At 43.6% G+C, this 12,327-nt stretch overlaps 1 pseudogene; it reads right to left on the bottom strand.

Annotated features, from left to right (window-relative positions):
* Positions 1 to 7,921: 7,921 nt before the first annotated feature.
* Positions 7,922 to 9,258, bottom strand: LOC112266143 (annotated as a pseudogene).
* Positions 9,259 to 12,327: the final 3,069 nt, after the last annotated feature.

Raw genomic sequence — 12,327 nt, 5'->3', positions numbered from 1 at the left:
GTGCTTCTACGACTGGACTGCTCGGGACCTACCAGAGCTGGAGGTGGGTGAAACGATAAGGATGAAACCGCTGCCGGGAGACCACACAGGACTTTGGAGGCTGGGCACATGCCTGCAGAGAGTTGCACCACGTTCTTACCTGGTGGATAGTGGTGGCTCCCTCTATCGTCGCAATTGGGTGGATCTGCGCGTAGCAGAGCAGACAAACCAGAACACGCCATACACTCACCTAGATGAGCTGGATCACAGTCCAGGCCTAAGGGTAAGGGGTGCAGAATTGAGACATGGGCCAACTGAAGGTGAGGCTTCTACCCCACCAAGCTCTCCAGCTCGTGCCCCTAATCCTACCCCTGTCAGAGCCAATACTTACTCACGGGTGGGTCGGCTGTGCAAGCCACCGGACAGGCTTACTCTGTAAGCAAGGGACTGTTAACTTGCCCTCGGTTAATTAAAATCTATATTTGTTCTTAAATAATTAAATTGAAATTAAAAAAGGAAGATGACAACTGAAGTAAAAAAGAAAATGTAATGCTTTTTCTATTGTTATGACCTGACTGTTAAGAATTTAATGTTATGCCTTTAGTGTTTGCACTTTCTATTGAAAAGGATGATGTTACGGAGTCTAGTTGATAGGCAATCGACTAGCCGGACTGTTCCCCGGACTCCAGTTGTAGCCATTCTTACAATGCACAAACAAGGCTATTGAACCTGACATTGGTGTCTGTCGTTATTCCTTTATCTAACATATCATACCGAAACAGGTATCTCCATGGGCGATGAAGAGCATAGAATTTCATTATTTGCTGATGATGTGCTTTATACATGTCTAAACCAGAGACCTCTTTTTTTGGCAGGATTAATGTTGTCAAGATCCTTCCTCGGCTAAATGATCTATTCCAATATATCCCCTGCCGTCTATCTCAGTCCTTTTTTTTCAGAAAATGAATGCCAATATATCTAAATATATCTGGAACAATAAGAAATCTAGAACCAAATTTACCAGTCTAATTAAGCCTAAGGATTTAGGAGGGGTCTCTGCCAAATCTGCAACTATATTACTGGTCTGCTCAGAATTTATATTTGCTCTACTTTTATTGTAACGTTGTGTTTGACCTTGACTCTGAATGTCTGTTCAATACCCTTGTTTACTTAGCCCAAAAAATACATATTGTTATTATTATGCTAGGCAGAGGGTGGTGCGGTCTGCACAACGTATCACCGGGGGCAAACTACCTGCCCTCCAGAACACCCGATGTCACGGGAAGGTCAAAAAAGGACAACAACCACCCGAGCCACTGACTGTTCACCCCGCTACCATCCAGAAGGCAGTCAGTACAGGTGCATCAAATCTGGGACCGAGAGACTGAAAAACAGTTTCTATCTCAAGGTCATCAGACTGTTAAACAGCCATCACTAACACAGAGAAGCTGCTACCTACATACAGACTTGAAATCATTGGCCACATAAATAAATGGATCACGAGTCACTTTAATAATGTTTACATATCTTGCATTACTCATCTCATATGTATATGCTGTATTTTATACCATCTATTGCATCTTGCCTATACCTCTCAGTCATTGCTCATCCATATATTTATATGTATATATTCTTATTCCATTCCTTTATTTAGATTTGTGTGTATTAGGTAGTTGTGGAATTGTTAGATTACATGTTAGATATTGCTGCGCTGTCAGGGCTAGAAGCACAAGCATTTCGCTACACTCGCAATAACATCTGCTAACCATGTGTATGTGACCAATGAAATTTGATTTGGTCCACACCTGAAGTACCATCTGCGAGAATGTGGCTCTCAAGCTTCTGCTATTCTATCCCTAGAGAAATTTACCTTCGATTTACACCAGAAGTCTGATACATTTAGGAAAATCTGGTCTCCATTGTAGTCCTATGTAGTCCTCCCATAAATGCCCCATGTTATAAATATGTTTATATATTTTTTCTCTCTCTATTTTATGACTGCCTGATTGTATAATGTTTTGCTGTATCCTTATTCCTTTTATTGTACTTAGTCTTTGTGGTACGCTTTGGTTGTCTATGAAACCCCTGTTAAAAGAAAATAACATTCTAATAAAAAGAGAATTACAGAAAAATAAAGTATAAGTTCCCCAAAGCAGCCAGCCACAATCATAGGAAAACAGGGTGGACTGTAAGAAGCACTCAAACTTTGATAACGTCAGCACCCATCATTGCTGAGGAGGACAAAAAAAGACTAAGCTAACTCATCCTGCTAGGGTGTTATGTCATCCTGCATTGGAGAGTCAGTTTGGAGGCAAGCAAGCAGCAGCAGCATGAGCTAGTAAGTCTAATCAAATCAAATGTTGTCACATGCTTTGTAAACAGGTGTAGACTAACAGTGAAATGCTTACTTACCAACAATGCAGAGAGAAAAATAAAAAATGAAAAAATAAAAAATAACAAGGAATAAATACACAATGAGTAACAATATTGTGGCTATATACACAGGCTACCAGTACCGAGTTGATGTGCAGGGGTACGAGGTAAGTGAGGCAGTTACACTACACCAAAAGTATGTGGACACCCCTTCAACTTTGTGGATTTGGCTAGTTCAGCCACACCCGTTGCTGACAGGTGTATAAAACGAAGAACACAGCCATGCAATCTCCAAAGATTGGCAGTAGAATGGCTCATACTGAAGAAGTCAGTGACTAGCAACGTGGCACCGTCATAGGATGCTACCTTTCCAACAAGTTAATTCGTCAAATTTCTGCCCTGCAAGAGCTGCCCCGCTTAACTGTAAGTGCTGATATTGTGAAATGGAAACGACTAGGAGCTACAATGGCTAATCTGTGAAGTGGTAGGCCACACAAGGTCAAAGAATGGGACCGCTGAGTGCTGAAGCGTGTAGCCTTATTCTAATATGTATTAAACAGTTTTTTCCCCTCATCAATCTACACACAATACCCCATAATGACAAAGCAAAAACTGTTTTTTTAGAAATGTTAGTGAATTTTTTTTTAAATTAAAAAACGGAAATATTAGATTTACATAAGTATTCAGACCCTTTACTCAGTACTTTGTTGAAGCACCTTTGGCAGCGATTACAGCATCGAGTCTTCTTGGATATGATGCTACAAGCTTGGCACACCTGTATTTGGGGATTTCCTCCCATTCTTCTCTGCAGATCCTCTCAAGCTCTGTTAGGTTGGATGGGGAGCGTTGCTGCACAGCTATTTTCAGGTCTCTCCAGAGATGTTTGATTTGGGTTCAAGTCCGGGCTCTGGCTGGGCCACTCAAGGACATTGAGACTTTTCCCGAAGCCACTCCTGCATTGTCTTAGCTGTGTGCCTATGGTCATTGTCCTGTTGGAAGGTGAACCGTCGCCCGAGTCTGATGTTCTCAGTGCTCTAGAGCAAGTTTTCATCAAGGATCTCTCTGTACTTTGCTCTGTTCATCTTTGCCTCAATCCTGACTAGTCTCCCAGTTCCTGCCGCTGAAAAACATCCCCCACAGCATGATGCTGCCACCACCATGCGTCACTGTAGGGATGGTGGCAGGTTTCCTCCAGACGTAACTCTTGGCATTCAGGCCAAAGAGTTCAATCTTGGTTTCATCAGACCAGATAATCTTGTTTCTCCTGGTCTGAGAGTCTTTAGGTGCTTTTTACTGACAGGTGTCCAATTTAATGTCCAATCAATTAAATTTACCACAGGTAGACTCCAATCAAGTTTTAGAAACATCTCAAGGATGATCAATGGAAACAGGATGCATCTGACCTCAATTTTGAGTCTCATAGCAAAGGATCTGAATACTTATGTAAATAAGGTATTTCAGTTTTAACACATTTTGTAAAAATGTCGAAAAAACAGTTTTTGCTTAGTAATTATGGGGTGTGTAGATTGCTGAGGATTTTTGTTATGTAATCCATTTTAGAACAAGGCCGTTACGTAACAAAATGTGGAAAAAGTCAATGGGTCTGAATACTTTCCGAAGGCACTGTATGTAGGGGTAAAGTGACTAGACAACAGGATAGATAAACAATAGCAGCAGCTTATGTGATGAGTCAAAACGACCAATGCAGCTAGTCCAGCTAGGTATTTGGTTAGCTAGGTATGCTACTAATTCTATTAGCAGTGAGGAAGACTAATAAGGAGGGCTAGATATGTAACTGGCAAGAATGTAATATTACAATAATATTTTACAGTAATAATTCAAGTAGTATTTCAAAAATACTTTCTACCTCTAATGATAAAATGCTAATTTGCATGATTCATTTGGAGAATGATTTACACTTTTTTCAAAATCTACTAACAGAATAAAACATTTAAAAATGTATCAATACAAAAAAGAAAACAGGGGGTGGGAAAATTTAGAAGTGAAGGACATAAGAAGAAAGGAGCTACCTGGAAATATAAGACTAACTCTGAGCCTCTGGAAAATTGCTGCATTTTTTTTGTACAACAGGAGATAATCAATGGGAAAGAGATGGCACTTGACTTTACTACGAAATTGTTTAGCCAACAGTGGTTTGAGTAGGTATATGTTGTGTAGCTCTGATCTGGTGTGGAATATGACCCGACAGATGCTCCACATAGAACCATCTTTTGTTCATGGAAGGGATCACTTGTGTAGTGGTGGTGTCCATGAAAATAACTTACGGCCTGTGTCAGAGAAGTCCTCTGGTTGCAAAGGAGTACAGAGGGGAGCTCCAAGACTGCAATAGAAGCCAGCAGCTATTAGAGTAAAAATGCCTTTATATGTCACTCTCCCAGGTTCAATCACCAGTTGGTATGGTTCTTGTGTCTCAGCGTACTGGCTTATGTTAGTGTTGTGTTCTTAGTTTTGTTGTTTTATTAAAACGTTTCACCTGCACCCGACTCATCATTACACCCATGTAGATATTTGGATTAGAAAATGAAACAGAAATGTTGCCAAATATACTTTTTTTATATACAACATACTGTGTGATATATTTAAATTCTACAGACAAACGACAAGTTTTTCAAATAGTATATTAAGTTTGTTTTTGTAGCCTAGTGGCAGCTAAGTCCTAGCAAATACTATGCTGTATACTTGCTACAGAAGTTCCCAGTCACAAACATCCACCAAATACTGCTCAGGTTACAAAAAGGAGTATAAAATGAGACCTTCTGTAATAAACACTTCATCGTCCTACAGATAAGAGAAGTGCAGATCCCTGAAACACTCTTCAATTCCTGTTTCAACTGTTCCACATAAAAAACATAGGTCAAATATTATACACCCTTTAGGGATTCCCATTACCACAAAGATAGTCAATACATCATAGATGCATGCTAATAAATTATATTGATGGTATAACAGCAGTATATGAATAATTCTTTATAAACACACATCCCTGGCAATATTCATAGAATACCCAGTGATAGAAATATTCTGAAATGTAATGAATTATGTTCATGAGAATTTATATTAGGCAAGAGCTGAAAGTAAAAACATTGTTGGTACAGTTCTTTGATTTCAATCCTGGAGAAGCCTGGGTTAAGTTGAAGAGTTGGTTAGTTCACATGCAAACGTGTCTCTCCACTGTCCTGTGACATGTTCTCCAGCTCACGTAGCAGCACCAAATCAAATCAAATCAAATTTTATTTGTCACATACACATGGTTAGCAGATGTTAATGCGAGTGTAGCGAAATGCTTGTGCTTCTAGTTCCGACAATGCAGTAATAACGAACAAGTAATCTAACTAACAATTCCAAAAAACTACTGTCTTATACACAGTGTAAGGGGATAAAGAATATGTACATAAGGATATATGAATGAGTGATGGTACAGAGCAGCATAGGCAAGATACAGTAGATGATATCGAGTACAGTATATACATATGAGATGAGTATGTAAACCAAGTGGCATAGTTAAAGTGGCTAGTGATACATGTATTACATAAGGATGCAGTCGATGATATAGAGTACAGTATCTACGTATGCATATGAGATGAATAATGTAGGGTAAGTAACATTATATAAGGTAGCATTGTTTAAAGTGGCTAGTGATATATTTACATCATTTCCCATCAATTCCCATTATTAAAGTGGCTGGAGTAGAGTCAGTGTCATTGACAGTCATTGACAGTGTGTTGGCAGTAGCCACTCAATGTTAGTGGTGGCTGTTTAACAGTCTGATGGCCTTGAGATAGAAGCTGTTTTTCAGTCTCTCGGTCCCAGCTTTGATGCACCTGTACTGACCTCACCTTCTGGATGACAGCGGGGTGAACAGGCAGTGGCTCGGGTGGTTGATGTCCTTGATGATCTTTATGGCCTTCCTGTAGCATCGGGTGGTGTAGGTGTCCTGGAGGGCAGGTAGTTTGCCCCCGGTGATGCGTTGTGCAGACCTCACTACCCTCTGGAGAGCCTTACGGTTGAGGGCGGTGCAGTTGCCATACCAGGCGGTGATACAGCCCGCCAGGATGCTCTCGATTGTGCATCTGTAGAAGTTTGTGAGTGCTTTTGGTGACAAGTCGAATTTCTTCAGCCTCCTGAGGTTGAAGAGGCGCTGCTGCGCCTTCCTCACGATGCTGTCTGTGTGAGTGGACCAATTCAGTTTGTCTGTGATGTGTATGCCGAGGAACTTAAAACTTGCTACCCTCTCCACTACTGTTCCATCGATGTGGATGGGGGTGTTCCCTCTGCTGTTTCCTGAAGTCCACAATCATCTCCTTAGTTTTGTTGACGTTGAGTGTGAGGTTATTTTCCTGACACCACACTCCGAGGGCCCTCACCTCCTCCCTGTAGGCCATCTCGTCGTTGTTGGTAATCAAGCCTACCACTGTTGTGTCGTCCGCAAACTTGATGATTGAGTTGGAGGCGTGCGTGGCCACGCAGTCGTGGGTGAACAGGGAGTACAGGAGAGGGCTCAGAACGCACCCTTGTGGGGCCCCAGTGTTGAGGATCAGCAGGGAGGAGATGTTGTTGCCTATCCTCACCACCTGGGGGCGGCCCGTCAGGAAGTCCAGTACCCAGTTGCACAGGGCGGGGTCGAGACCCAGGGTCTCGAGCTTGATGACGAGCTTGGAGGGTACTATGGTGTTGAATGCCGAGCTGTAGTCGATGAACAGCATTCTCACATAGGTATTCCTCTTGTCCAGATGGGTTAGGGCAGTGTGCAGTGTGGTTGAGATTGCATCGTCTGTGGACCTATTTGGGCGGTAAGCAAATTGGAGTGGGTCTAGGGTGTCAGGTAGGGTGGAGGTGATATGGTCCTTGACTAGTCTCTCAAAGCACTTCATGATGACGGATGTGAGTGCTACGGGCGGTAGTCGTTTAGCTCAGTTACCTTAGCTTTCTTGGGAACAGGAACAATGGTGGCCCTCTTGAAGCATGTGGGAACAGCAGACTGGTATAGGGATTGATTGAATATGTCCGTAAACACACCGGCCAGCTGGTCTGCGCATGCTCTGAGGGCGCGGCTGGGGATGCCGTCTGGGCCTGCAGCCTTGCGAGGGTTAACACGTTTAAATGTCTTACTCACTTCGGCTGCAGTGAAGGAGAGACCGCATGTTTTTGTTGCAGGCCGTGTCAGTGGCATTGTATTGTCCTCAAAGCGGGCAAAAAAGTTATTTAGTCTGCCTGGGAGCAAGACATCCTGGTCCGTGACTGGGCTGGGTTTCTTTCTGTAGTCCGTGATTGACTGTAGACCCTGCCACATGCCTCTTGTGTCTGAGCCGTTGAATTGAGATTCTACTTTGTCTCTGTACTGGCGCTTAGCTTGTTTGATAGCCTTGCGGAGGGAATAGCTGCACTGTTTGTATTCAGTCATGTTACCAGACACCTTGCCCTGATTAAAAGCAGTGGTTCGCGCCTTCAGTTTCACACGAATGCTGCCATCAATCCACGGTTTCTGGTTAGAGAATGTTTTAATCGTTGCTATGGGAACGACATCTTCAACGCACGTTCTAATGAACTCGCACACCGAATCAGCGTATTCGTCAATGTTGTTGTCTGACGCAATACGAAACATCTCCCAGTCCACCAGTGAAAGCTTCAGTGGCATTTCTCCACCAGCCACTCTGTAAGGACTGTGGCCTCGACCACAGCACATGAGATCACAGCCGTCACTGCCACTCAACGTCTCGTTGCATTGTCTATGGAGAGAAAAAAAAAAGAAACAAGCAGCTAAAATATTTACAACTGACGCCTGGCTTAATGCATTTAAGTTAAGGTTGTAGACAGCCATGTACAAATGCCCAATTTTTGTCATGTAACATATTACACACCAAGCTAATGTTTGGCCCTGAAGATTACTACTGACTGGACACTAACCCAGTGAGCTCATCTTGGCATCCTCTGTGCAGAAGTCCGGTGTGCTCTGTAGATACACCAGCTCGCTGTCTCTGATTGGCCGAATGCCAATATCTCGAGGCACTAGCTGTGTTCTAACCCCCACGGACCGCAGGATCACCTTAGTGGCAGACAGGTACTTAGTCTTTAGAGCTTTGGCAACCAGCTTCAGGTTCTGCAGACCTCTCCTGATTGAGCAGGAGCCAGACACGCCGTGACACTTCCATACCGCCTGCAGAGCCTCACTCAAAGCCTGAAACACACACAATCAGTCAAAGGTTATCAATGTCCCGTGTTCCTCAACTGTTCCATTTAAAAACTTGAACATGTAAATCTTAGGGTGACCATGCTGTAGCTGTTGTTCCCTTCCACAAGACACTTGACTTCAATTTCTTTTGTAAATACCAAGTAATAAACCATACTGAAACATTGTGTAAATTGCTAGAGGTAGGGTACCATAAATCACAACATGAAAATAAATATGCCAGTGTTACATTTCTGCCCAATTCACGGTTGTGGCGATGCATTAGTGTGCTGGCCTGGGGTCGTGACCTCTTGGCTTTCATGGGTGTCAGTGAACATTGCTCCCATGTGGAGGCCGTAGTGCAGGTTGTTAGGACAGCCACCCCAGCGGAGGCCAGGTTCAGAGCTACTGCTTGGGTTCACACCACACGAGCACGAGCGCAGCACCTCCAGTGGAGCAGACCTGGGATAGGGCATGGGAGAGAGCTGCTGCAGCCAGGGCATAGAGAAACCCAGCCTCCCTGGTTCCTGAAACATATTTCAGATAACAGGAGGTTGTTTGTGTGCTCTTAGAGGTACTTCAATGTTTCTATGCCCTAAATACAATAAGAGGGTTATTCTCCAAACGTATCTTACAACAGCACTGGTAGGAGTGGCATAGTTCATTTATGACCAGATACACAATGGGCCATAAAATAAACAAAAAACAGACCGACCCATGCAAAGATATGCAAGTACGAGGTCTCCTGAGATACCAACTTCATCTGACTACCAAGCTGCTAAGGCAATGGAAACAATTTTTATAAGATGATATTGTAACGAAATTCCTCTTCAGAGGAGGAGTAGCAAGGATCAGACCAATGTGCAGTGTGGTAAGTGTCCATAATGATATATTTAAGAAAATCAACAGAACAAAATTACAAAAGTACAAACAACCAAAACAGTCCCGTATGGTGAAAACACTAACACAGGATACAACCACCCACAAAAACCGACCCCGGATTGGGGACCCTAGCAATGGGTCCCGAATGGACGGGAGACTCCGGCAGCGCTGGACGGGAGGGAGACTCCGGCAGCGCTGGACGGGAGGGAGACTCCGGCAGCGCTGGACGGGAGGGAGACTCCGGCAGCGCTGGACGGGAGGGAGACTCCGGCAGCGCTGGACGGGAGGGAGCACCTCTAGGGAGGAGATGGAGAGACAGCCTGGTGCAGGGGGCTGCCACCGGAGGGCTGGTGCGTGGAGGAGGCACCGGATAGACCAGACCGTGGAGGCGCACTGGAGGTCTCGAGCACCGAGCCTGCCCTTACCTGGTTGAATGCTCCCTGTAGCCAGGCCAGAGCGGCGAGGTGGAATAGACCACACTGGGCTGTGCTGGAGAACCGGGGACACCATGCGTAGGGCTGGTGCCATGTACCCCGGCCCGAGGAGATGCACTGGAGACCAGATGCGCTGAGCCGGCTTCATGGCACCTGGCTCGATGCCCACTCTAGCCCGGCCGATACGAGGCGCTGCACTGTAACGCACCGGGCTATGCCTGCGCACCGGTGGACTATGCGTGCGCCTCACGGCATAACACTGTGCCTGCCCGGTCCACCTCTCTCCACGATAAGCACGGGAGTTGGCTCAAGTCTTCTACCTGACTTAGCCACACTCCCCGTGTGCCCCCCACCCCAAGAAGTTTTTGGGGCTGCCTCTCGTCCCAGCCGTGCTCCTCACACCACAGTCCCTCAGCTTTAGCTGCCTCCAGCTCTGCCTTGGGGCGGCGATATTCCCCAGCCTGTGCCCAGGGTCCCTTGCCCTCCAAAATTCCTCTCATGTCCATGAGTCTTGAGATTTCTGCTTCCCATTACCACGATGCTTGGTCCTTTTCTGGTGGGGGGTTCTGTAACGAAATTCCTCTTCTTCAGAGGAGGAGCAGCAAGGATCAGACCAATGTGCAGCGTGGTAAGTGTCCATAATGATATATTTAATAAATCAACTGAACAAAAGTACAAACAAAAGTCCCGTATTGGTGAAAACACTAACACGGGATACAACCACCCACAAAACACAATAGAGAACAGGCTACCTAAATATGGCTCCCAATCAGAGACAACGACTGACACCTGCCTCTGATTGAGAACCATACTAGGCCAAACACATAGAAATATAACAACAGAACAAAACATAGAAAAACAACATAGAATGCCCACCCCAAGTCAAGCCCTGACCAACTAAAATAAAGACATAAAAAAGGAACTAAGGTCAGAACGCGACAGATATGCCATCCAACTCCCACACAAAGTGCAAAAGCCATGGAAGCAGGCAGGCACGAACATATAGCTTAATAATAAATAATCATGAGTGAAGGAAAAAACTGAAAAAAGAGTGATAAGTGAAAGGACAGGTGTTATAAAAGGATCTGTTCTACATTGGCAGGGTTCAGAGTACTTAAGCCCCTCGCTTCAACTCACATCTGGAATTGTATTCTTCTGAACACTTACAGAGACAATTCAGCAGGCTATACAACTTTTTCAATGGGATTCTCCAATTAATTAGAAACGTTATTAAAGCAAATGCATATGTACATCAGGGATGGGCAACTTTGGTGGGGGTGGGGGCCACAAAAAAAATGGAATTTATCATGAGCGGCAGCAGTGACTCGTGTGACTGTGTATCCACATCCATACCCCCAACCTTGCGAGCAAAACATTTTAGCTGTCCCTGTCATAACGCAGAGAACAATTTAATGTTTTAAAGTTCATTTCCTGCAATTCTGCACATTTTGCCACGGAGCGTAGAGAAAATGTTGCAGTTTTAAAGCAAGTTTGCTGATATTCTATACATTTTGCTGTGGGCTGCAGAGAAGATATAGACATTTTATAACTAATTTCATGCAATTCTATTTATTTTGCCATGTGGCGGGGAGAAAAATGTGCAGTTTTTCAGTTAATTTCCTACAATTCTACACATTTTGCCATAGGGTGTAGGACTTTTTTAATATGATAACCGATGATCAATGGGCCCCACCACGGTTGGTAATTCGACCATGCTTAAAAGTTTAGATCACTGGCTGCTAGACTAATTTTACCAATCTACAAATTTTTTTTGCTGACATGGGCTAATTGAGTGACTGCTGCTGTACAACCCAATTTCTAAATTGCACCTTGTGTATTCTATTATTCTAACTCTCAACAGTAAATTGAGACCCCGACTGAGTTCCTATTTTATTTGCATAAAACACATACAGTACCAGTCAAATGTTTGAACACACCTACTCATTCAAGGGTTTTTCTTTATTTTAAAAAAACTGTAGACTGTAAACTGTAGAATAATAGTGAAGACATTAAACTATGAAATAACATATGGAATCATGTGGTAACCAAAAAAATCTTAAACAAATAAAAATATATTTGAGATTCATCAAAGTAGCCACCCTTTACCTTAATGACAGCTTTGCATTATTTTAACCAGCTTCATGAGGAAGTCACCTGGAATGCATTTCAATTAACAGGTGTGCCTTGTTAAAAGTAAAATGTCTTTCCTTCTTACACTTACACAATTGTTTACACACGTTTGCTGAATCTTTGGCCCATTTTCCCAAAACTCTAAACACAAAATGCAAAACTCTACAAATCTCTAGCAAAAGCCAACACTGCAGTCAAAACTGTTCTTTCCTAAATGTTTTTTTTTTGCATCAAAATAACACACACATGCATCATATGAATAGAGCTGTCTACCAACCAACAACACACTGATGTGCTCAACACAAAAAACTACTATGAATATCCCATCAGTAGGTTTATGCC

This window comes from Oncorhynchus tshawytscha, linkage group LG13 (assembly GCF_018296145.1).
Source record: "Oncorhynchus tshawytscha isolate Ot180627B linkage group LG13, Otsh_v2.0, whole genome shotgun sequence".
NCBI lineage: Eukaryota > Metazoa > Chordata > Actinopteri > Salmoniformes > Salmonidae > Oncorhynchus > Oncorhynchus tshawytscha.
Note: the sequence above shows the minus strand (reverse complement) of the source record. Positions and strands in the feature narration are given on the sequence as shown.